At 32.9% G+C, this 27,939-nt stretch overlaps 1 protein-coding gene and 1 long non-coding RNA gene across 7 annotated transcripts in view; one reads left to right on the top strand and one right to left on the bottom strand.

The window, feature by feature from the left end:
- LOC133191899 (ankyrin repeat domain-containing protein 10-like) overlaps positions 1–27,939 on the bottom strand; it is a 62,745-nt gene that overhangs the window by 9,698 nt on the left and 25,108 nt on the right. The gene's annotated exons all lie outside the window — the stretch shown is intronic.
- LOC133191901 (uncharacterized) lies at positions 244–22,686 on the top strand. Of its 2 annotated transcripts, XR_009721762.1 has the most exons (6): positions 244–359; positions 3,154–3,249; positions 10,272–10,376; positions 10,590–10,687; positions 19,728–19,800; positions 21,981–22,686. It is a non-coding gene; the product is annotated as an uncharacterized LOC133191901 (long non-coding RNA). The 2 variants fall into 2 exon arrangements; XR_009721763.1 differs by lacking the exon at positions 19,728–19,800 and having other exon boundaries at positions 248–359.

Here is a 27,939-nt window from a genome sequence, read left to right as displayed (position 1 = left end):
AAATTGATTCCTACTTACCATGCTTACAGGCTTAACTATGAAGATGTGACAGGGAGTGTAATAACAATAATTGTTCAGATGGATACATAAGCTGATATACGTATCAAATTTTAATGGATAGATAGAAATTAATATACAATTACAACCATTTATTATAAACTACATAAAGATAATTTTTCAAGCAATTTGAAATTCTTCATTTTTTATGATAATATTTTATTTCATATATGTTTATAGGTTTATTCGTATCAACAAATCTGTGTACGAGTTAATAACGCAGCCTGGTTCCCTGCATTTTCAGTGACAGAGAACCAGAATAAGATTGCAGGGAAACAAGCCTCAATGTTACAAGGTTTGAGGTTTGTTTATTTTATATTTTAATTTACACTTTTTAAAAATTATTATTATTATGCAAAAATCTGTGTGCAGATGAATATTTACATTTTAATGTTATAAGTTGTTTTGTGGTTCATTTATTTGCGGTGACTGTCCCACGTGTGTTTACCTGTTTACATTCACCTACTGACCTAGAGTCTTCAAAATATACCTTCTGTAATCATGACTGTTGTAAACTTGTTTTTATGTTAGTTTACCGTATGTAACTTGACTGTTGTATAGATTTATAGCGATCACTGCAAGCTTTTAATATTTAGGTGAAGAGAAATTTCAGACTATCAATCACAGGCACTTGTTTCATATACGGTGCATCCCTACTTATTTTTACCACAAGATATCTAACTCAATTTCAGGCACCCCCGCTTCAAGCTCGTATTTTGTTCATGTATCATTATCAATCATTAACCTACTTTTAAATGACATCGTTCGCTTCAAGAGACTTTTTTCTTGTCAAATAAATCGTTTCAGACATCTCTGGTCGAGCCTCTTTATTGTAAATCACTCATTTATTCCTCGAAAATTACCTCGATAGATTTTAAGACTTTAGATGGGATACAACTTCCAGTTGGGGGTAGAATAAAACCAGAGACTTCCGAGTATTCCATTCCGAGGTCTCTGGTTTTATCCTTCATTTATAACCCCAACTGCAAATTTGTATTGAAAAATTACCTTGATACATTGTAAGACTTTAGATTGGATACAAATTTCATTTTTTTCACAGGTCACGATGTTTCAACTTAAAAAATAAAAATTCTCACCGTTAAGATATGTTGGAAATTTTAGCTTGATGTGTTGATAATTTGCCAAATTATTATGTAATAAAGGGGACTTTATATGATCACCTGGCGCTGTCGCTTTAGTTACAGTCTTCACAACAATTCTTTTTCAGCACATGCCCTTCGGGCATGTAGACCTATCATTTTTTCCAAGGCCATTCAAATTTGTACATGTCCTACTCAAAATTCTTACATTTACCAGTATTGTGCAACAAAAAAAACCCATTAGGTATAAAGGTTTTATATTAATGTTTTCAGCATCGTAAACCAACCATGGCCTGTGATTGCCATTTTCTAAAGCGTTTTTGTTCATAAATAACTTTTGAGTTGCATGCTGGTCATTTGTTGGCCGGTTTAGCTGAACTGAATTTCTGAAATGGGATCATGACTGTAGTGCCACAGTTTGTGGCATTGATGAACATCTCATAATTTAGCAAGCAACTTCGAGAAAACACATAGGTTAAACTAAACACTTCAATGATTAGATTGACAATCATTTGACAGGTCGTATCGAGAATGTAGACAGGCAATCCATCGACATTACATATAGCAACGTTTAAGCGAATAATGGGGGTAGGACAGAATAAATGGCGAGTAAAGATCGTACAACGAAAGAAGATTCACATATGCCCTCTTCGGACATGTAATTTGGCAATTTTTACATGCCCGGCTGCAAATTTAACAGGTCCCTGGCATTGGACTCCCGGGTTATTTGGAAGACTGTTAGTTTAGTTTCATGAGGTCTGACAACATTGATTCTCAATGTCTGCTCCCTCTACCCCATACACTTATCTTGATAAAATTATATTTAAATGATATTATTAATTATATAAATTGATATAAATTATATAAACCGGTCTTGTTTATATAATTTTACAATGTCATAAACAGCTGCTTAAGTGCATATAATATTGTAAATGGATTTATATATAGGATTAGGGAAAGATCCTCACTTGATTATGGCAGCATATTTAGCTCGTAGGAGTTTATTATCTACCACACATGATCAATGTCACTTTTGGACGTGAATGACTTTTGACACCCTAACTTCAGTTCAAATCAACGTTAACTTTATGTGACATCTCTCTGAATCTTTTTTGGCATGTAACTTGGGTAAAAACAATTAAGTACTCTTGATGCATTTGATTTCTCTTAGCCCGTTTAAACATTTCCAAGGTCTATACCAGTTTTTGCAGGGGCGAAACTATGTAGAAGTTGGAAAAGAAACCCATCCTCTTTTTGACGTATTTGGTTTTCGAGGGGTGAAAATTTTCAATGTTACACTCAACTACATGCAATATTTATTATATTATACTGAATATGTTTTATACAAATACAAATAATAGTGAACCTTGAGCGCATATATCTGCGCAGTCACTATTTTTTGGAATATCACCCGTCGTCAAGCAATGTTGACTGTTGCGACACTGGGCGTAGCTTCATTATTCAGCGGATAATAGTGCTTTTTAACAAATGTTTCTTGACGAATCAGATTAATTCATCTAATATACCTGAAAGTACAATATTAATTAATTGTCATCATTTTCCTATTATTAGCATTTTTACTGGTAATGGTTTTGAAATGATAGGAACATGCACTGTTCAAAAAGTCTTAAAATGTTGTTTTGGCTCAATTTCTTTGTTAGATTACTGTGTTGAACTAAGGCAGGTCAATTAAAGTAACATGATCCTATAGATTCCACGTACATTTAGTACTGTAAAGTAGACAAATTTATTGTTCTCACAAGTAGTTCTCAAACTTTGATTTAAGTTGGTCTCCTGAAGGATGTAATAATGCAATTGGGCTGCTTAAGGTACAGTGTATAATATAGACATGCATATTTTATTTTGAATTTGTATTATGTCAATCATTAGAAATATATGGATCTTAATTAAAAAACATTGTTTTCATTAGAATTTAAGATATGTATAATAGGCATATATTCTTCATGCTTTTCCATAGTTAAGTCCTTTTTTACAGGGTCTCTGCTAGAATCATGTGGACCCCAGTGTAACAAATCTATGGAAAGAGAGAAAATCTCAGCTCAAGGGTCAACATGTCTTTATTCCAAGAAAGGTAAATTGATATTTTTTTCTGCTAAAATACTCTTTTATAAATTGTAATATCAATGCAAAAGAGTGAACAAACAATGTACCTAACAACATTTTGAAAATGAAAGTGCAATAACAGTTAATAATTATGATCAGTTGAATTAATGTTAATAATCCAATCAAAGTCCTTGTTGTATATCATTTTTGCTAGGGCTGTGTATTGAGCAAAAAAAAAAAAAAGAAGACATTTTTTAATGCGATATGCAATATATTGAATTCTTTAACAATTCTGTCAAAAAAGTCTTATAAATCATTATGCATGAATTTTATAAAAATAATTGTTTTTTACTCATTTTTAATTTTTTGTCTCACCGTCTTTAAAAATTACACTTCAAATTTAAATTTTTTTTTGACTGTAAAATCAACATGTTAAGGAAAGTTGTCTATGTATTTTTATGATTTTGTAATAATCATCTAAGATGTGCTACACCTCCTTAATGATTATATCATTTTTGATCATTTTTAATTCAAAACAGTTAAATATAATCTTTGGTGATTGAAATTCCCAACTTTTTCACAGAATTACATAAAAAAACTGCCTGCCCAAAATGTATTGGAATTAAGTTATTTTTAGCTCACCTGAGCCAAAGGCTCAAGTGAGCTTTTCTGATCAAAATTTGTCCGTTGTCTGTCGTCGTTGTCGTCTTTGTTGTTGTTGTAAACTTTTCACATTTTCATCTTCTTCTCAAGAACCACTGGGCCAATTTCAACCAAACTTGCCACAAAGCATCCTTGGGTAAAGGGGATTCAAGTTTGTTCAAGTGAAGGGCCACACCCTCTTTCAAGGGGAGATAATTAAGAATAAGTGAAAATTTAGTGGTATCTTTTAAAAATCTTCTTCTCAAGAACCACTGGGCTGTAAAAGTTGAAACTTAGGTGAGACCTTCATTACATAGTGTAGATTCAAGTTTGTTCAAATCATGACCCCCAGGGGTAGGATGGGGCCACAAGGGGGGATCAAAGTTTTACATAGGAATATATAGAAAAAAATCTTTAAAAATCTTTTTCTTAAGAACAACAAAGCCACAATTAGGCATATTGATATGGAATCATTCTCAGGTAGTGTAGATTAAATTTTGTACAAATCATGACCCCCAGGGGTAGGGTGGGGCCACAATGGGGGATCAAAATTTTACATAGAAATATGTAGAAAAAAATCTTGAAAAATCTTCTTCTCAAGAACAACAAAGTCACAATTAGTCATATTGATGTGGATCCTTCCTCAGGTAGCGAAGATTCAAGTTTGTATCAAATCATGACCCCTCGGGGTAGGGTGGGGCCACAAGGGGCGATCAAAGTTTTACATAGGAATATACAGAAAAAAAACTTGAAAAATCTTCTTCTCAAGAACAGCAAAGCCTTGTTAAGTCATATTGATATGGAAGCATTCTCAGATAGTGTATATTTAACTTTGTTCAAATCATGACCCCCAGGGTTAGGGTGGTGCCACAATTTAGGATCAAAGTTTTACATAGGAATACATAGGAAAAAACTTCAAAAATCTTCTTCTGAAGAACAGCAAAGTCATGTTTAGTCATATTGATATGGAAGCATCCTAAGGTAGTGTAGATTCAAGTTTGTTCAAATGATGGGGGGGGGGGGGGGGGTTTAGGGAGGGTCCACAATGGGGGATCAAATTTTTAACAAGGGAATATATAGGAAAAAAATCTTTAAAAATCTTCTGCTCAAGAACAGTAAAGCCATTTGTTATATTGATATGGAAGCATCCTCAGGTAGTTCAAAATCCAAGCCCCCTCCCCTTTAAACTTTTCAATACTGAAGTGATTTGTGCTTTTTCCTAGCCAATGTGCTCAGGTGAGCGGTGTGGCCCATGGGCCTCTTGTTTTTGATACAATATATTCATTAATCTAGATATGTATCAATATGTTTGATGCAGCCCTAATTTTTGCTGGTTCATAAAATAACTGAAAAAATAAACAAATGCCAAATGTTGGCATGGTTGGCATTGCAACTGTATCTTACACATTCAAATCAGGCCATTCTTACGAGTTTTGGAACATGTTGGGTTCTACACTAGTTCCGCTACTACAGAGAAGACAGCTTGTTTTCAAACTGTGTCATTCAAAGTTTCAATATATGAGAAACACAACAAATCTGAATGCTTAGCCATTACACTAAATGATGAATCTACTCTATTGTGTTATTTATTGACATTTGACAATCATGATTTATAAATCATTTTGAAATTTTATATGTATCATATCATAAGGTCTGTGTATTATCCCAACCCTATATACCTACATATCACGATGTATCATTTCAGCATTTATTTGTTAGTTTCTATGTTCAAGATTGCTTTTGAGAATTTGTTTTACTCATATTGAGATGCCACTGTCCCACCTGCCTGCTAACGTGGAAACAAAACTCCCCTCTGTAACAAAAGAGTGCACCAATGGAGATAATCTCAAAACTTGTGTAGCAGGATCAACTCCTAACAATGCACCACTTTTCAGCATTTATATTCATTGCTTAAGGGTTTATTCTTACTAATGAAATAAGTTGTGGTGATGCATATATTTACTGTAAGACATTTGTAATAATGAAGCATTTGTGAGATATATCTTTTATCAGTTATTTACAAACAAGGCATTTGAAGAGGATGAGCACAGTGCATTTTTTTTTTCTGAAATTAAGGTGATTTTAAGCAAAAAAACATTTATTGCCCATATTTAGAAAGCAAAATATTTTGACCTAGTTTGAAGTTTTTTAAACCCATTAAACTTAATTGTTAAAAAATTAAGTATGTAAACTAAATTTTGAATAAAGAGTTGGTCCTCTGTGTAAAACTTGCTCTGTGAGCAAGTTGAAATTACAATGCCTTTCATGATTCCTTCACAAATCAAAGTACTGAAAGTACTGAAAGCCGGGCTTTAATATGTTCGAGTGTATTGTCTAATCCTGAATTAGTACATATTTTAAAATCTTTCTTTCTGACCATTGATATTTAACAGGTCGAGTTTGTATGATTATAATTAACAATAACCCGTCTACCAATAATTAAAATTTACGGTCCAGAACCCAACGTTAAGACCCCAGGATAGGACTTGGTGATATTTTTAATGAAAATACATTTATACCTTTCTAAACATTAAGCTCACAATGGTTATGCATGGTAACAGTGCACTTTGAGTGGTTTTGCTGATTCATACAGGCACATATATAGTATCGGAGGAGCTAGGGGTGTCACCATTTTTCAAACATAAACTTTTACAATGGACAATGTACATTGAAAGGTTGATTGACTCTTCGCAATCAAATTTAAATTGGAACTTTCAACTCACTCTTCGTAATATAAACCAGGTATTTATCACGAGCGACGAACAGATTTACTAAAAGCAAAATGGATAGTCTAATTTTAATTAGATTGTACCCATCATTTTATTGTAGCATATTAAAAGTACGGTAATTTGGTAATGAATTAATGAAATTCGAAATGTGAAAGTAAGTTGTAGCCCACCCCTACTCCTTCTCCAACGGAATAGGATTTTTTGGGTTTGGACAATTCTCCTTTTTCTGATAATGATACTACATGCCTGTATTAATCAGAAAAGAAATATTCTTTATTTTTGGTCCTCTAGGAAACCAGCTGCACGAAAATTATAATTATCTAATCTTTATGACATGAATATGAGTCTAGTTCTAGTTCCAGGTTCGGCCATAATGGTCATTGCCTGAGAAAATCATGATGTATTCAGGTCTTTATGGCTCGTACATAGATGGCTCTTCATTCTGAACAGGAAGTTTTGAAGCAAAGACTAACCAACTTTTTCTGAAAAATTATAATGTGTTGTACTTAGATAAAGACTAATGAACATTATTTTTTATATGTTGTTTTCTTTTAATGATATATTAACATAAACGATTTTTATTTCCCAGCACCCTTGAGAGCTTGCATATGTTTTAAGACCAATTTTTTTTTTTTGGAATGCGCGCGCACGCTCAATATACTGTAAAGCGCTTTGGGAGCACATGCGAGATGAATCCAAGGTGAGAAGTCTCGAACAAAATTTTCACATTCAAAATATACCATTGACTTTTCACTAAAAATTTGATCTGAATTTGTAAGCATAAAAATTTTCGACGCTAAATTGATTGTTAAATGGGTATAAATAATTTATATATTATACATAAACATATTCACATGAAATTTCTATCTTAAAGTTTACATTTTTATTTATTTATATTCCATGCTTCACAGGATATAAATCTTTATCCCAGTCATTTAAATCAATACTATTAAATTAAAATATTAACCAAATGGAATCGCATTGTTTATTTCATATTATGAAAGAAAACAAATAGCTTTGAACTTCATTTACATCACCTTTACACAAGATCTTAGTCGCCCGCGTGGCGCAGTGGTAAGAGCGTCTGCTCTAGAGTCGCGAAGTAAGGAGTTAATCCTTACGTCGCAGGTTCGAATCCCACTGTGGGACGTGGAGACCGGTCCTTCCGTTGAGACCGTATAAACCGAGGGCCCGTGTCGCAATAGGTGCTTGCACGAAAAAGATCCCTCACTGCTCAATGGCCGTAAGTGCCGAGTATAGGACAAAATTTGGAGCTCTCCACCGTCAAGTGGTAGTGTCTCCATATGAGTGAAAAAATTCTTGAGAGGGACGTTAAACAACATACAAACAAACAAACACAAGATCTTTACCATCATAAGGATTTTTGTTCGAAATTATTTATTAGAAAGGAGAAAGTTATTTTAATTGCATTCAGGGTTATCGAAGTAATACCGTATTTTCAAACCCTTTTCTTTAAACGCATTCAAATCTTAACTTTTTTTATTTGAGTAGTAATTTATATATTGAAAACATTTCAGCATTACCAGTATTACAACTGTAAGATTAATCTTCATGAATATTTACATACATACATCATTAGGCTAAAAAAAATTTGTTTGTTTCCGGTTATACTCGACTGACCTCCTACACATTTTTTTTTTCAGAAAATTACGAGTATCCGTAACTGTCTCTTTGTTTTACGAATTCGTAATGGCGGCGCACTTGTTTGCTGCAAGTAGTCGGTGTTCGCTGTTATTTTATGCCGTTAATATAATCATAAAATCATCATCTTTTTGCAATTATTTTGAAAGGAAAATTTTAATAAATTGTCTCCTGTTAAGCCGTTTTCACAAGATCAACCCTGAAAATATCAGCAGGAATTAACACGGTATCGTACCAAATTACATCTGATAAATGACCACCGATGTTTTTAAAATTCATTATTACATTAAATTTCTTGCCATTCAAGACACCTTAATGCTATACTGATCTTAAAAAAAAAAACAATTACAGATATCACGACATTGCCAGTGGGCTTACTGTTTATACATGCATCACGGACGTAAATAAATATAGGTCAGACTAATTATACTATAATATCAGTAAACGAACAAAAAATGTCATATTTTTTTTTTAATTCTACCAATAACATATGGCTAGTGAGGGGAATATATAAGTCATTTGTTTTATTTAATGTCACTAATTTAAACATTTAAGGTCACTTATTTTAACTTTTAAGAAAGCAATTAATTTTTTTACAAAAAATGTTTGCCTGTCAATTGCCAAACTTTTTTTTAAAAGAATGTTGAACCATATGGTTTGCTGATTTTTCTTTAGATAGATTTGAATTAGAATTTAATTTTAAAAAAAATTAAATTCATATTGGTTTAATAATTTATGTAATTCATAGTTAAAGAAATGCACATATTTTTAGAGATATTCTTAAAGTTTCAAACAAACACTACTTTTATCGCCGACTAGATACACCAGATACACCATGTACAATTGTCATGCGACCTAATTCAGGCATAACGCACATTAATTCTTTAAACTCCAATTTACTTATCTATTTATTTGCTGAAAGACAAAACAGAGAATATAACCACTCACATAACATCGACGAAAACGATATGAAATATAGGCAACCTGTCGAAAAGCCCGCGCTTATTGAAAATAGTTTGCTTACAATATGCATTCAGTAGCGCATGTGCACAAATTGTTATATCACGGTAATAATAAACTAAATATCTAATTCCTCTTTCAATTTAATTCTCAAACAAAAATATTGATCAATAAACAATTCCGTAGATTGAGATGTAAAAAATATTTGTTTAAGTATCGTCTTTCAATGTGACTATTTTGTTTATCGGAAGCGTCTGCTTTGACGCTGTTAGGCTTTTTGTTTACTTTTCTGAACATGTGCTATTTATAGTAAGGCAGTCGATCACGATGCCTACAGCCAGGACTTTGCTTTCAGCAAAGCCCGGCTAAAAATGGGGTGATGACCCACAATATTAATAAATTATAGGTTTTAAAAAATATTTTATATTTCATAAATTAAACAGTGAAATTTACAAAAAAAAAAAAAAAAAATTATTCATTTTTAAACTGTTGTTACATTTAGGCATGTGGGTATATGTACATATCCTGTTAAAGTCTTTGTGTATCACATTATATCATGATATACTTCAGACAAATTAGTACACCCGTAGTTTTGAATACAATTCATACATTGATTTCATTTGCCACAATGGTCTCTTTAATATTGCAATAATGCATTTGGTCTTCCTAATGCATGTATAATGCAGGTACTGTATATACTCTATGTCCAACTTATAGGTGAGTCATAAAAAGATTAGTATTTGAAACCAGGTTAAAACATCAGAGCATTGATTTGAAATTGTCAATTGATTCTGGCAAAAAGTTGTACCGATTTATAAGCAGGTCAATAGCAAATCCCTCCAAAATAACCTCAAAAAATACAACTGACTTATAGGTGGACCACCTTATAGGCAAGTATATATACGGTATAGTTTTTGTTGAATTTTGCTAACAGCAAAACACTATATATGAATAATGAATTTTGGAAAAAAAAGATTATTAAGTTTAATGATGCATGTATGTAGTATAGAAATATTGTTCATATGCCTGTACATACCTACAAATATGCATTTTACAGAGTGTACATATGCCAGAATCATATGGACCCCAGACTGGCCCTGGTGATTCCGTTAAGAAAAAAGAGGAAAATTCAGTGCTTGTGCTCATTGGTCATTGGACAAAGGTAAATAGATTTATTTCATAAAACTAAACATGTAAATTACTAGGATATTAAAATATCACAATTAAAATACATGTACTGATTTATATATATATGGATATCAGTTGGTCTCCTTGATGGAGTTAAATGCATTTGTTATCCCTTTTAAGTGGATCATTTAAATATTATGCAGTTTATTTAGAAGCTCTTTATTATCTGCACTGTTCACTTTTACAGGGTGTATGCCAGAATTTTTTCAAGAACAGTCTGAATCTGACATGGAAAAAATGAAGAAAAACAGCCTTCCTGTTTATAAATCTACATTCTGACAAAGGGTAATTTTGTTTAGTTCAATTAGAAGTGCACATTTAATTTCAGTTGCTTTCCTTAATGATATATTATAGCATTTTTATTCCCTTATGAACAATATGTATACTTGTAAAGCATGTATCACAAAATCTACTGCAAACAAAGTTTTGGGTGTATAGTGTTTGTTGTTTAACATCCCTCTTGAGAATTTTTCACTCATATGGAGACGCCACCACTTGTCGGTGGAGAGCTGCAAATTTTTGTCCTATACTCAGCACTTACGGCCATTGAGCATTGAGGGATCTTTATCGAGCCAGCATCTACTGTGACATGGGACCTCGGTTAATACCTCTGTCTCATCTGAAGAACGGGTCTCCACGTCCCACATTGGGATTCAAACTCGCGATGTAAGGATCAGCTTCTTTTTCCGCGACTCTAGAGTAGATGCTCTAACCACTGCATCTGCTCTACTTTGGCAACTTTGGGTGTATATAAGCATAGGAATCATCATGTCCATCTGTCTGTTCATGTGTTTGGCCACTTTAATGATTAGCTTTTTTGTTCCAATTCTGGCTGAGATAAATTGATTTAAGTCATCTAAATACAAACAAATTAAGGGAAATTACTATGGTATTGGAATGAACATTTTGGAATACTGTCTAATTGTTCCATTGTAGTTGGTTTCTTTAATGTTGAAATAATGCATCTGGTCTTCCTAATGCATGGCATACGCTGTATGCATGTGTAATGTTAAAGTTGGCTGAATGTAAAACAGTTCTTGCGTTATGACAAAGGTAAATAGATTTAGTTCATGTAACTAAACATGTAAATTATTAGAGTATTAAAATCTCAAGTTTTGAATACTGATTTACATGTGGAGAGTAGTTGGTCTCCTTAATGCAGTAATAATACATTTGGTCTCCCTTATGCGTACTGTATATTATATAAATTTAATGACTGACATGTACGAGGGTTGATCCAAAAGTTCGTGGAATTTCTTCATATTTTATTTATTTATTAGTGAAAGTGGTTGAATACTGATTTACATGTGGATAGTAGTTGGTCTCCTTAATGCAGTAATAATACATTTGGTCTCCCTTATGCGTACTGTATATTATATAAATTTAATGACTGACATATACGAGGGTTGATCCAAAAGTTCGTGGAATTTCTTCTAGTGTTGTACCGATAATCAGAAAACATTGATTGTCGACAAAAAATGCTACCGATTCCGATGATCGATTATAGTTTTTCATAATCGATCATCGGAAACATACTTCTAATACAATACATTCCGGAATTATCCATTTCTGGTTTAAAATTTATTTCTTCTTAATGAAAGAAAATGGCATCTGCATCTGATACTAGCCAACTAGCATGAAGCAGAGGTGATTAAGAACCGAAGATGCATATATAGGGCTTAAAAAAAATTATTTTTGTTTCCTGTAATAACCCGACCGACCCATTCAATTTACCCCCGGGTGAATTTTTTTTTCTGCCAAATCTGTGTTTGCTCTTTGGTTTGATCAATCAGCTGATTCTTTTTATTCAAAAAATATTAATTGTATCTTTTATTTGAGATATAAAATATGCAACTTAGTCAACATTCACCTTAAATATAAAGAGTGATCAATTCCCCCCACAACTTTTTGAAGTTCGTTTTCTGCCGCTAGGCAGCCATGTTGGGTGTCCACTGTAAATATTTTTAGGTCTAGAAAGTGTAAAAGAAGCAAAACAACAAAGAAAATAATATATTATGTATTTTATATATTCATGTTAAAGAAATAAATGAAATTATTGTAATTGTCTGCTTTTTGTATACAAAACTATGAAGAAATCCGATTATAATCGGTGAAATCGCATCAGAAGCAGTAACCGATTCCAACCGATTATCGATTATGAAAATTAACCGATGCCTCATCACTAATTTCTTCATATTTTTTTTAATTTATTAGTGAAAGTGGTTGAATACTGATTTACATGTGGAGAGTAGTTGGTCTCCTTAATGCAGTAAGAATACATTTGGTCTCCCTTATGCATACTGTATATTATATAAATTTAATGACTGACATGTACGAGGATTGATCCGAAAGTTCATGGAATTTCTTCTTATTTTATTTATTTATTAGTGAAAGTGGTTGAATACTGATTTACATATGGATAGTGGTTGGTCTCCTTAATGCAGTAATAATACATTTGGTCTCCCTTATGCATACGGTATATTATATAAATTTAATGACTGACATGTACGAGGATTGATCCGAAAGTTCATGGAATTTCTTCTTATTTTATTTATTTATTAGTGAAAGTGGTTGAAAATTACAAATAAGAATAAGACACTTGTTGAATTTTTTAGATAAAAAAATATTTTAAATATTAATGATAGTAACTCTATGGCAGTTGCCATAGCAAAGGATGTTTTAAAATGCAGGGGAGACATTTACTCGTTCATTATCATTTTAATTCTTAATACGTGAGATAAGAAAAAACCTGCACTAAGTGACAAATAAAATGAGAATTTTGTCATTATTACGATTGCTTGACCACTACTATACCTGTCTGTGAGAGTTTTACTGATTTAACTTGATATTTAGATTATTAGTTGATGATTTCTTGTTCATCTTTTAATTGTTAGAGAATGTCACATTTCAGTCAAGTTATAAGTTTTGTTAAAAATCTTAGGAACACTCTGACTTAAAGGGGTATACTACTGATACAGGCTGGAGAAAAATGCATTTAGCAACTGATTTTCCAGTGGCGTGAGAAATTTAAGAACAATAGAACTTCCATGAGGTTGATTAAAGGTGTGGCTGCTTTTGGAGGGTCTGTTTTTCTCGTAGACAAATTAAGCGTTGATGGATGTTGACCGCTGACGTACTGTGCTGGACTTTGCTACTGAAATTGGAACATCATATGGAAAGATGGGGAGTATTTTTGAAATATGAGTGTAATATAAAGATAAGTTGATTGGTGTGAGAGGATACCCAGGCTTTTCTTGAGAGAAAAAAGGAGAAAAAGGCAGAATATTCTGTAGAATTACTTAGTTGAATTGAACATGAGGGTGAGATGCTCCTATAACATGACATGACATGCTTAACTTGACGTTACGTCTAAGTCTCCCCCGGATTTTACAACTATCAGTGTTCAGAAAGCTCATGTGACCTTATTGGTAATTGGAATGTGGTGAAATTTTCCAGTATTGTTGCATAATGACTCTATATTATAATATGCCTATTGTTTGCTTTCATCAAATCACAATAAAATTTTAGAAATAATTAAATTCCATGAACTTTTGGATCAACCCTCGTATTAGAAAAAAGATGGATCTAAGATTGAACAGGTTATAATTCACCTGAGTCATTTAAATTACTTATTGCTATCTGTTTTTGTTCAGTCATCATGTGTCAAGTATTGTCTGTAAACTATTGAACATTTTCAGCTTCTTTTCTGGAACCAGTTTCAACTAATTTCTCGGTTGAAGTACTGTATAGGGGATTAATTTCAGGGGTTGCAATTTTCATGTTTTCTCTCCTCTGACACGATCGCGGTTTGTTGAATTCGTGGAATCGGTATATAATAAAGGTTACATGTACCTCCCTTCAATGTCTATATTCGTTTAATCCATAGCATAGCTAGAAGGCATTAATCAGCGTTATGTATTCACTTCGCGAACAACAGGGTAGATTTATATATACCTCAGCAAGTTCGATAGTTATTTGAATGATTTTTTAAAACCAAAATGTCGATAAAAACATGATAATGCAGGTAACAAATACACGTCGTAACATAGTTACGTACGGGTATTCAAAACCCATGACCCTAGTGTTTTGATTGATGAAACATGTAGCGTTGGCTATTAAAACAGTTTTTTTTTTTTTTTTTTTTTTACAAATACAGGTTATTATCTGCTGAGTGATCTAAATTAATGTCAAGCGTGATAATTAAAATAATTGAATGACAAGTAATTACTGAAATGACCATGCACTGCACATATATTTACCTATCGTAGTCTATTCTCAAATTTCCAAATATAACATGTAGGTTATTGAAAACTTATTCACTGTTTCTTGAATTCACGGATTTATTCACACCGTGAATATAGCGAATATTAACACCGCGAGTTATTTTCCCCCTATACAATATACAGACATAATATAGAAATGATTTTATCGACTTTCTCAATCTATCATGAATTTAGAAATGTAAATATAAGCATTTAATTGTAAGTATTAAACATTTAGCATCTCATAACCAGAGTTGGAAATTACTGACTGCCCGAGGCAGTCTGTTTTTCAGGTAGGCAGGGACAAACTTTAGATTAACCTCGGTGGTCGGGGTCATTTAAACAGGTAGTTCCTGTTTTCCTTTTTTTATCAGGGTATAGTAAGTCTATAGAAATTAAGTAAAATATAGTATATCAAAGGAACACTATTAGTTAAAAATATGAGATGACCTATAGGACCAATATTGGTTTCAGTCTTTAGAAAAAGCTTATCGATATATGTTCCGGTCACTGACTTTAGGTCACATGTGTGTAGTTTCTTGTTAGGTCACCTGAGTTTACTCAGGTGACCTATTGCTATCTGTTTTCGTCCGTCGTCCTCTTCTAAAATTGTGAATTTCATGGCCCAAGGGTCAGGGGTTCTGGTGTTAGGGCGGGTATCTAATGATTATATAGTGAAAATGCATTAATTATTCAAAAATCTTCTCCTCTGCTCCTGGGTATTAAGCCGATGAACTAAGTACATAGTTATGATGAGAAAGAGTGCCTCTTCCAAAATTGTGAATTTCATGGCCCAAGGGTCAGGGGTTCTGGTGTTAGGGCAGCGTTCTGTTGAATATACATGTATAGTGAAAATGCATTATTTCTTCTAAAAATCTTCTCAGATCCAGGGCAAACAAACTGAAGGCATAGTTATGATGAATAAGGGTGCCTATTCCTATGTTGTGAATTTCATGGCACCCTGGTCAGAGGTTCTGGTTTTAGGGCGGGGCTCTAATGATTAGATAGCAAAAATGCAATAATTCTTTGACAATTTTCTCTTTTTCTCCTGGGTAATAAGCCGATGAACTAAGAGTATAGTTATGATATGTAAGGGTGCCTGTTCCAAAATTGTGAAATTCATGGCCCCTAGGTCAGGGGTTCTGGTGTTAGGGTGGGGCTCTGTTGAATATATAGTGATAATGCATTATTTCTTTAAAAAGCTTCTTCTGTGCTCTTGGATATTATGAAAACAAAATAAATACATATTTATGATGATGAAAGGTGCCTCTTCCAAAATTGTGAATTTCATGGCCCCAGGGTCAGGGGTTCTGGTGTTAGGGCAGCGTTCTGTTGAATATACATGTATAGTGAAAATGCATTATTTCTTCTAAAAATCTTCTCAGATCCAGGGCAAACAAACTGAAGGCATAGTTATGATGAATAAGGGTGCCTATTCCTATGTTGTGAATTTCATGGCACCCTGGTCAGGGGTTCTGGTTTTAGGGCGGGGCTCTAATGATTAGATAGCAAAAATGCAATAATTCTTTGACAATTTTCTCTTTTTCTCCTGGGTAATAAGCCGATGAACTAAGAGTATAGTTATGATATGTAAGGGTGCCTGTTCCAAAATTGTGAAATTCATGGCCCCTAGGTCAGGGGTTCTGGTGTTAGGGTGGGGCTCTGTTGAATATTTAGTGATAATGCATTATTTCTTTAAAAATCTTTTTCTTTGATCCTGGGTATTTGACAAACAAACTGATGCATAGTTATGATGAGTAAAGGTGCCTCTTCCAAAATTATGAATTTCATGGCCCGTGGGTCAGGGGTTCTGGTGTTAGGGTGGGGCTCTAATGATTACATAGTAAAAATGCAATAATTCTTTGAAAATCTTCTTCTGTTCTCCTGGGTATTAAGCTTATGAACTAAGAGTATTGTTATGATGTGTAAGGATGCCTCTTCCAAAATTGTGAATTTTATGGCCCCTGCATCATGGTTCTTTTGTTAGGGCAGGGCTCTTATGATTACATAGTGAAAATGCATTAATTCTTTGATAATCCTCTGCTCTCTTTCTGGGTATTAAGTAAGCTTACTAAATGTAAAATTATGAGGAGCAAGTGTGCCTCTTTCGAAATTGTGAATTTCATGGCCTCTGGTTTAAAACATGAATCCATTGTGGCGAAGTTGTTGCATGATACTCAGGTGACCTATAAGGCCCGTGGGCCTCTTGTTTCTCATGTATTGCTTTAGTTCTACATTAATGGTAATCTAACAACCAAGCTTTATGATAAACGTGATGACTTTAACTTTTCAATCGTCAACTTCCCTTACTTATTCAGCAGTATACCTTCATCACCTGCATACGGGGTTTATATCTCTCAGTTGATTCGATACGCAAGAGCATCTTCTATGTATGAACAATTTTTAAAACGAGGTAAGTTATTGACAAACAAATTGCTGAAACAAGAATATCAGCAATCTTGTTTAAAGTCATCATTTTGTAAGTTCTATGGTCGATACAATGACCTTGTCAGCAAATACAATTTATCATTAAGTAAAATGCTGACTGACGTTTTTCATACTTATTGTTAGGCCATTATTTACACACTGAATTGTGTATGGATTTTTCCATTGTTTCCCAGTCGTGACAAGGAGCACACAGCGGGTGTGACTGGTCTGCAGGGGATGCTCACTCCTCCATGGCACCTGATCCCACCTCTGATGTTTTGGAGGTCTGTGTTTGCTCTGCTCCTATTTTGTATTTTTTGATGGGCTTTTGAGCTTGAATACTGATTGTTATCTCGATATATTTCATTCTACTCAACTGTGTGTTCATGTGATCCTACCTCTGTATTTACAGAATGATACATCCTTTGTTTGAAGGTCATTCTTGATGTCTGACTGAGTAATGGCAACGGGACATAAAACCTTAACTGACCTTACCACATTCTTTTCTAATCTGAAAACCCTCATGCATTTTTAGCATAACATATCGCTAATGCACACATTTTTCCCAAGGAATGAACTGCATCTACTCTGCATAGAACAGTATCTCTCCCACTGGCACAACAGTACTATTACATGTCATTATGTTCTTGAAAGGCAAACACAGCAATTATTGCTCGGCATGATTTTTTTTCGTGACACCTGCAGTATCGAGTAACACAAAGTGAATGATTCATGTCCTCGAACAAAGTGTGCTTACAATGAGGTTTAGTTCCGGTTGATTGCGCTTAGTTAAAGAGAATTTATGATCTGCATTTCCATAGATGTCTTTTATATCAACACCAAAAATGCATTTAAGGAAGAAAATATATTAAGTAAAATGCAAAAGCCTGTATTAAAAAATCAAAGGACAAGTGCACTTAAGCAATGCTTAATGGGCCCTTTTTCAGTGCCGTATTACTTTAGAATGTATTACCAAATTGTTCTCTTTTGGTAATAGTTAAACACAAGTGGACATTTCTAATTAAAATCACATTAAAACATCACCTAAATCAGCATGGATTTGAAACAAATGAAGTTTTTTAAATGCCTATAGATACCCCAAATCTGGAAAAGTTGTACCGAACCTTTTTGAGTTTCGTTTATTTAAATCAAGGGGAGGAGACATTTAAATCAGACACTTAAACAATCTGATGGTGGATCATTGACAGGCGCGTTTGCTGAATGATACTTCTTGTGCTATTTTACCTGAGAAAAAAATCGAATGTAGTTGTATAGATACCTGTATCCATAGTGATCAAACTAAGAAATTTGCATGCTTGCATTTGAAATAATACAATAAGTATTAACATTAGTTCCTTTAAATTTTAAAATGAAAAAAAGTGTATTTAGGTGGCTTTCAATACCAGTACCATTGTCTTGCATGAATGTTAAAAATGTTCGACACTTTTATTTATGATGACATTTTAACGACACTAAACTCTCCTAACCATCCCGTGTTCCTAAAACCAAATACATACAAACTTCTCTATGCGGCTTGACTTCGATATAATGATACAAAACATGGCTATGTTTTACAGTGAGCATCTTTGAGGAATGTTTACCTGGGTAGAACTCACGTGACTACCAGTATTTTAAAAAATATATTCCACGGGTGGGTTCAACATAGGTCATACAGGTAAATAGCTCTTGCTTGTTATAGGAAAAACATTGAACTTTTCATACATTTTTAATATTTTAAGTACAAGCCTAATCATGTACAAATTTCCTACTTTCACACAAGTTTTATAAATCTATAATGCGTTTTTTGTCAATCGCACAAGTTTGTACAATGTTAGGCTGACAATAAACAAAAGCTTTGAAATGAATGACCGTCCTCGATTTACTATAGAAAATCACGAATATTGGCTGACCCCCTACCACATTGTATGGCTTTGCTCTTTGTATATTCATGAATTTCAGCGATAAAATTTGTTGAATCTTATGGTTTAGATATCAATTAATGATGTGAGATGGAAAATTATGCTTAATTTAATTCTTCATTTTTTCACATTTTACCGGGGCCCATAAGTGCACTCGTTCTTTAGTGTTTATACAGGTAAAAAGTTTGAAAATATAAAAATGTGCCAAAAATGGTTTCGAACCAGGACACTAAAAATGTTCATGGTAAGAGTCTGCGGTCTATCGCTCTGGGCTATGCTGACTATGAGGACATTTGTAATAAATATAAACCAGTATGATAGAAATAGGTTTTCACGTTTTTTGTAGGGGTTTTTTTTTTTATGAATTTCGACCCTAGGCACCTCTAAAAGAACCTTGTTTTAAATAATTGCTTACTAGATCAAAATCTATCAAAATTTCATAATTTAATTTAGGGGCAGGCAAAGAGTGATTATATTGCATCTATCGGGTATAATTTTCTTATCAGAAAATAGTAGAGATATGCAAGGTTAATTAATGACAACATTTATTTTTCCTTTTTGCCTAATACTTTTATGATTTTCACTAATAAATTGATTATTGAAAAAAGCCTTTAATATGACTGCTGATTTTATCTCCATCTGTTAATTTTCAACATCTTTTCTCATGATTATAGTAGATAGAGAACAGATTATGATTTCTAACATTTACTTTTACAGATCATTTCCTTGAGATAGGTGGAACCAACAGTCAAATACAGACACTTTTAAGAAAAGTAAAAATCTGGCTCAGGTAAAAAAAAAAAATCATTTACAGTTTTAACAATTAGTAATTTTACCTTAATTAACTGGAACAAGATGTGTTTGTGAAACACTATGCACCCGGCGGCAACAAAGTTCGAAAAAGCTATTTTTAGCATATAGGTCACAGTCAAGGTCACAAGGTCATTGACCTTGGTGTCATTTGAAAGAACTTAATGAGTGGAGTATGCATACCAAATATGAAGTCTCTCTCTCTCATGGTTCAAAAGTTATGGTGAAGGTTAAAGTTGACAACAGACAGACAAACAGACAGACAGGACAAAAACAATATGCGCCCCCGATCTATCGATCTGGGCGCATAATAATCTCATTTGACGAAATACAGGTCAAGAATGAAGAGTTTAAAGCCTAGTAGGGATTTTGGTCAATCATTACAGGTAATCTGCAGTCCCTCTCGAGAATTTTACACTCATATGGAGATACCACCACTTGCCAGTGGAAAGCTGCAAATTCTGTCCTATACCCTGCACTCATTGCAATTGAGCAGTGAGGGGTCTTTTTCATGCCAGCACCTACTGTGACACAGGACCTTGGTTTATAAGGTCTCATCCGAAGGACTGGTCTCCGTGTCTCACAGTGGTATTCAAACCTGCGACATAAGGATCAACTCCTTACTTCGCGACCATGGCGCCACGCTTGTGACTAGCTCAGTTTTAAAGAAATCATTCAAGATATTTTTTATCAAACTTAATATGCTGATACATATATAATAAGTAAGACCTATTCAACTATTTCAAAAACTTTTGACCTTTCCTGTGACCTTGACCTCACTTTCCTTCAATTTGCATTTTGCATGGTTTTAAAACCATTTAAAATATTGAAATCTAAGGTTATGCATCTATACATAACTTGGTGAGAATTTATCATCTATATCCATTTTTTTTAGATTTCAATTTTAAAGAAACTTTTCAAGATATTCTCATCAAACTTCATACACTAACACAAAATTTCATGTTGCATTACTGTATACTCGGTGGGCATACATGTCCTATGGACATATTTCTAGTGTATTGCTATTTCTGTTGTTTGTTTACTTCCGGTCAGTAAGTGCCCCCTAGGGGCAAGCCCCAGTCCTGTTTTCTTTTCCAGGGTTGCAATAGCGCCCCCTAGAAAAACAAGTTGAACCATCCAATCAAATCGTGTTTTGTGCTGCTTTATGCCAATGAAATTAAGGCTAGACAGCATATGTATTATATTCTGACCAATGGGGTTGCCGTATTTTCAAATAATTAGGATAGACTTACCACTTCAGCATTCCTTTCATCACTGAAGTGATATACATGGTCAAAAATGACTAACTTTCATTTTTGTGTCAACTGCAGAGCAGAACGACACTTAGAGATCACTTTACCTGGTGTCTGTCTGTCCATCTGTTACACCTTATATCTCCAAAATTTTGAGAGGCAGGGTTTTGATAATTAGCATTTATATATGTTTTTGAGCTCATGATACTATACTTTGAAACTGTATGAAATTCAGTTACCACACAAACTTATATTTAAAGACTATGAAAATACATTGGGATCAGTATTCCACAATGAATCGTGTTGACTGACAAAGTGACAATTAAAGTAAAGACAGTCTGAAATTCCTTTCCTCCGAGGATTGTTGGAAGCACCTACATGTGTATTATTAAAATGATAAATAGTTATTCATCATAATTTCAATTTAATTATTCATTTGAGGACTGGGGAACCATATTTTCTTTGATTGCCAGATTCTATCCCAATCTTTTACTTTTGGATCCTTTTTTTTCCTTGCAGGCAAATGCATGAACCTCCATGCTAATATTAAATTAATAGCTGACCACTCTTAGATTTATTTACCTCTTTAATGACGATACCTAGCAGGTGACATATACATTCCTTGAAACACTCTAGTTCCTATTTGATTTTCACTAATATAAAGATTATTGAAAAAAGACTAAGGTGCTCTATAGTGTTCAGTCTATTCATTCATCTGTCTGTCAAATACACATATCCCTTGTTCAGAATACAGGTGACTCTAAATACTTCAAACTTTATATTTTTAATTAGGTACATGTAGCTGCTTTGGAACATCTGAAAGGTCTATTATATTATCACTAGTTTTACTAGTTTTCTTCATGTAAGTTGAATATATTTTAAACTTTTAAATTTTTATTTTTTCTAGGTAAGAAAGAAATTCAGGAGTTCTTAAATTGCCCTTGGAGTTCTTGGATTGCATCAAACTGCTAAAAGACCTCAACAAAAACAGCGTCTTGAAAATAAAAATGAAAATATTCAGTGAAAAAAAAATGATGAAAGAGCCACTAAAAATCTTCGAGCCTTTGAGCTGAAATCTGGAAGTCAATCTGTGGACTTTACTAGTATGTCTTACTAAGTCATCATTTGTGTATAATAGATACACTAAACTGTAAACACTTGTTAAAATGTGTATAATTTTTAGATATAATTTGTAGCTCACAGACTTCAATAGTTTCATGTAATTTAAGTAATAATGAAAATTTCCTGTCGTCTAGCTAGATTAGAAACTATTATTGTCCAATTTTGGTTATTGTGAAATAATTCATCTAGTATGCATACATGTGTGTACACTTACGTGTAAATTAATTGTTACAGCAAATTCAATCGATCATTAAGTTGAATGTTGACTAATGTTTTTCATCGAAATTGTTTACACTGAATTGTTTGTGGATTTTTCCATTTGCCCAATCATGTCAAGGAGCACATGGCAGGAAATGCTTTCTCCTCCATTGCACCTGGTGTTTTTAGCGGTCTGTGTTTGCTCTGCTCTAATTTTGTATTGTTTCAATGGACTTTAAAGCTTGATCACTGTTGGTAATCTTCATATTTCATATACTATTAGAGTACTTGAAGAAAACTGTAAAGATTTAACATACAGTATAATGCATGTATATTGCACTTTAAGTACAGTGTATGTGGTTAAGAAATGTTAAATCCTCTCATAGTGCATTGAATTTGTTGAAAATTAGAAAATGTGTTGAAATTTTTTTTGAAATAATGTTAGATTGCAGTTTTTTTAAATCATGCAAGTAAGAAATTGCTAAATATTTTTTAGCTTTTCTGGACAGTCTAGATGAGTTCTTACTATATACCTAGCATTGTATCCCAGTTAAAATTTAAGGAGCAAGGTTCATTCTTAAGCTCTACCTGGACAAACTTGCATGGATTAAAGCACATTAACAGATTTACTTCAGATGCTTGACCTGATCTACATTTTCCTCATGTGTTTTTTTTGTTTGTTTGTTGTTTAACATCCCTCTCAAGAATTTTTCATCCATATGGAGATGCCACTACTTGCTGGTGGAGAGCTGCAAAATTTGACCTATACTTTGCACTCAGGGCCTTGAGCAGTAGGGGATCTTTTTTGTGCCCACATCAACTGCTAGGCGGGACCTTGGTTTATATGGTATTATCTGAAGGACTGGTCCCCACATCCCCAGTGGATTTGAACCTGAGACTTAAGGATTAAATCCTTACTCGCGACTCTAGATTACAAACTCTATCCTTTGCGCCACATGGGGTATTTCACAAGATGAAGTGTTTTGAGCAGTCCTATTCTCATGTAATTATAAACTCTATGTTGAACAAACCTGCAAAGATGATGTATGTAAATGTTTCAGGGTACCAATCCTTGATTTGACTTAGATTTTCTGGATTAATGACCAGTTTTTTAGAGAAGGTTCATTCAAAGTAACAATATACTCTTTGGTGATCAGTAAACATAGATGATATATCCTGCTTCTGATGCTGGATGTAACATACATTTTCAGGGTTATTGAGCAGTTTAATCTAACCCAGACCAACTTGCATAGATTTTGGATCCAGGTGATATACATTACCAGAGTGTTTGTTGAGTGAGACTTTGCCTTACTAGTAGATAACATTTATAGAAGTGAGCTTTGTATTCTTTGATTAGGTATGTTTTTTCTTTGCTCAGGATATATATACCATCAGTGCCAACTACCATACATTTTATATAATAGATGTAGCTGTTGTTCAACTGAATATGATAAAACTGTGGATGAAAATAATTTGATTTTTTTCCCTTTGAATGTATTGAATTAATTTGTAAAAGCTGTTATGATACAATGTTTGATATTATATAAAAGTTTTTAGCATATGCAATCAATAAATGTATCAACATTTTTATTTTATTATACTTTTTACCCTGCAAACTTCTTAAAAACAGAATAGTAATGATCCATTTAACTGATACTAGGTTAGTGTCACATTGTACTGGTATATCATGTATACTGAACTTTAAATAAGAAACATCTAAATAGGTAAAATCACAGCATGAATCATTGGATTATGTACATGTAAGAAGTGCACTATCTTGTGCTTTGGTATGGTATTAATAATAAATGTTAAACTATCATTTTTTTTTTTCAAATTAACAAAGGATATGCTTGAGTGACTGTATTTTGACTAGCAGTAAAAATAAAATGATTTTTAAGCATTTGAATTATTTTGATTCATGGTCTCTGCAAGTTTAATGATAGCAAATATGTATATTGAACATATTGACTGGATGGGGCATAACTTTTACTGAATCTTAATCACAACCTTGAAATTTTATGTAGTACATGTACTCTTGGTTTCAACTGGTCAAATGTATTCTTAAATCACAAAGAATTTAATAAATGTAGGCATAGGTCAGAACTTCATCAATTAGTTGGAAAGCGAATGCACTCGGTGACGAAGCTGGGTATAAATAGCAGGAAAAACTACTTGATGTCCACTGTGAACTTTGTGTCCTCAACAAAACAATATGGAGTATACTATACTTGGTCTAAAGAATAATCTATGCCTGCATTCACTTTTAGGTTAAACTGTTTTGGGCATTGAGAGTTTGTTGTTTAACGTCCCTCTGGAGAATTTTTCACTCATATGGAGATGCCAACACTTGCCGATGGAGAGCTGCAAATGACCTATGCTCGGCACTCATGGCCAATGGGCAGTGAGGGATCTTTTTCATGCCAGCATCTACTGCGACACTGGACCTCTGTTTGTATAAAGGACCGGTCTCTACGTCCCACAGTGGGATTCAAACATGTGACAAAAGGATCAACTAACTCCACGACTCTAGAGCAGAGGCTCTTTCCACTGCACCACGTGGGCGACAGCATTGAGAGTTAAATGTGGATATCAGAACAAGCTACTCTGGGCTTAAACTCTCTATATATTGATTGATTGTATGTTGTTTAACATTCCTCTCGAGATTTTTTCACTCATATGGAGACACTACCACATGCCGGTGGAGATCTGCAAATTTTGTCCTATACTCGGCACTTACGGCCATTGAGCATCGAGGAATTTTTTTCGTGCCAGCACCTACTGCGACACAGGACCTCGATTTATATGGTCTCATCTGAAGGACCGGTCTCCCCATCCCACAGTGGGATTTGAACCTGCGACGTAAGGATCAACTCCTTACTTCGCTACTCTAGAGCAGACGCTCTAACCACTGCGCCACGGGGGCAACTAATCTCTATTTAAGTCACTTGTGCAATGACTTTAGTTTAATTCAAAGTTTTGTACTGATCATGTTGAGTCACATTAGCACAAACATCTTTCTGCTGACCTTGACTAATGACCATCCGCAACTATTCTGCTTGGAAACAATATGTTAATTAATGCATAATAAGTGAAATTACTATGAAAGAAAAATGGTCTACTTAAACCACAAGTTATATTTATAAGAAATATACACTGGTCTCCTTAAGTCATCTGAGAGAAACATAAAATATTAAGGAGACCATTTTTTTCATATATTTTTAGGAGGCATTTATTATGAAAAAATAAAGCAAGAGTCGACTAAATGGTGTTCTATAGATCTTTGATCTGGTATTTCTTTTTAGAAAAAAGCAAATTTAAAAAATCTGTATATTGTCTCCTTAAGCCATATATAATGGTCTGGTCTCCCTAGTCCTTAAATCAGAGTTATATATATATATATATATATATATCAGGGATGGGGTAATTGAAAAAAGTAATTGTAATTGACTGTAATTAATTACATTTTTTGAAGTAATTGGAAGTAATTTGTAATTGAACATTTTTTCAATTACTTGTAATTGTAATTTATGTAATTTAATTAATTACACTGAAAAAATACCATGTAATTTCAATTACTTTTTCAATTACATTCAATTACTTTATATAATACACATTCATGATATATTCATGATATATCGTCACCACTATCTCCCCATTTTACTGGGTTTTATTTTATTGTTAAACACATCCTCAATCCTTCAATTATACAAAATCTTATAATTAGGTTCATGCTCACAAAAAAAATAATTAAATGATTGGCTTGATAATAATAAACTAGTTTCTTTCTAATCATTATGTAAATTTTGAATTTTTTTTTTATCTATGTTTATAAATATGAATTTTAAACCACCCTTCTTAGGTCTATTCAGCTATGAAACACACATTTATTATATTTCAATCTTTGTTGTTTGATCAATAATAAAGAAAAAAAGGTGTGTGTCATTAACTAAGTTCTCTCTTACTTGGAAGATATAATTGCCCTCCAGATCACAGCTTTAAATTGCAATCAAAACAAATCAACTCCTCTAAAGAGATATTCATTCCATGATTTAGAAGACAAAGCCAATGGAGATAATTATTTCAATTTAAAATGCTCCGCTAGCTATAGAAAAGAAAAACTTTCAATTTGATAATTATTTTAACATCTAAACAGATTTATATGAATGAATTTTCTATCTGTACAATTCTGATTTATGAAGTAAAATTGTACAACATAAATAGCAATTTAGGATGTTCAGGTTACCTTTAAAGGAAATATTTAATTTGAGGGGTTACAGTTGCGACTCATTTCACTCTATTAAAATACTCACTCTTAATCAAATATCATAAGCCATGCAATTTGTGTAGATGTAGGTTTTGTGGGGTGGAAACTGCATCAAACTGATCTCGGATAGTTCTTTAAGAGTTTCTTTAATGTTTTGTAAATAAATGTAATCAATTAAACCAGAATGATACACAATGCCTATAGCATATTATTTCTTGTATTGTTTGTGCAGAGGTTGAGCTTATATACAAATAAATGATGTTCTGTATATTCATTGACAAGGATTATGAAAATTTTCAAAAAAATTAAATATGTAATTTGTAATTTAATTAATTACTTTTGCAAAGTAATTGTAATTTAATTAATTACATGTCTTAGAAAGCCTATAATTTAATTGTAATTTAATTGAAGAAAAAGTCAAAGTAATTGTAATTTAATTAATTACTTTATAAAGTAATTGACCCCATCCCTGATATATATATATATATATATATATATATATATATATATATATATATATAGGTATATGAGGTTGTTTGTGGGCACCGACCTTCTAAACAGGTTTGTGGGATCTCGCATTTCTACATTGCATAGCTATATCATATTCATGATTTAGGCGTTATATATGGTCATTGTATAATATATAATATAATTTTTGAGATAAGATTAAAAATGTTGTATATCATTGTGGGTCATTATATTCATATATATAGAGCATTGTGGGATAAAGTATATACATCGCACAATGCTCTATATATATGAATATCATGACCCACAATATTATCATATGCTATATATATTATGTGCTGCATTTCACAATGTAAGACATAAGAATTAATGTTTGATATAAATATATATATGTATATTTACATATGTACAATATGGAATGAATCATTAAGAACAGTTTTGCTGGATTCAATATAAGATTTTAACTATTACTTTTCAAGTATTTTGGGGTCATATTACATAATGAATCACTGCGATATACGATTTATGAGATTCTTAACAAGATATTTTAGGGATATCCTCTCTCTATATATATATCCCACAATTTCTTACATACTCAAATATATATAGTGACAAAGATGATTTATCAAATAATGTCCACCCCACAATGTATTATTTATAATTTATTTATTCATTAAACATTGTTAGATATTGAACGGCATATTTTATCTTTATGCCTACTTATCCCAGATTTTCTTATATACATGTATATAGTGAACCACATTTAAGCATTGAATTCTTATTTTTAAAAGTAAATATACAGATATAATCACTG

This window comes from Saccostrea echinata, unplaced genomic scaffold, assembly GCF_033153115.1.
Source record: "Saccostrea echinata isolate AGI-Se365-2 ecotype Australia unplaced genomic scaffold, CSIRO_AGI_Sech_v1 ptg000025l, whole genome shotgun sequence".
In the NCBI taxonomy this organism is placed as follows: domain Eukaryota; kingdom Metazoa; phylum Mollusca; class Bivalvia; order Ostreida; family Ostreidae; genus Saccostrea; species Saccostrea echinata.
This window is presented reverse-complemented; position numbering and strand designations above follow the sequence as displayed.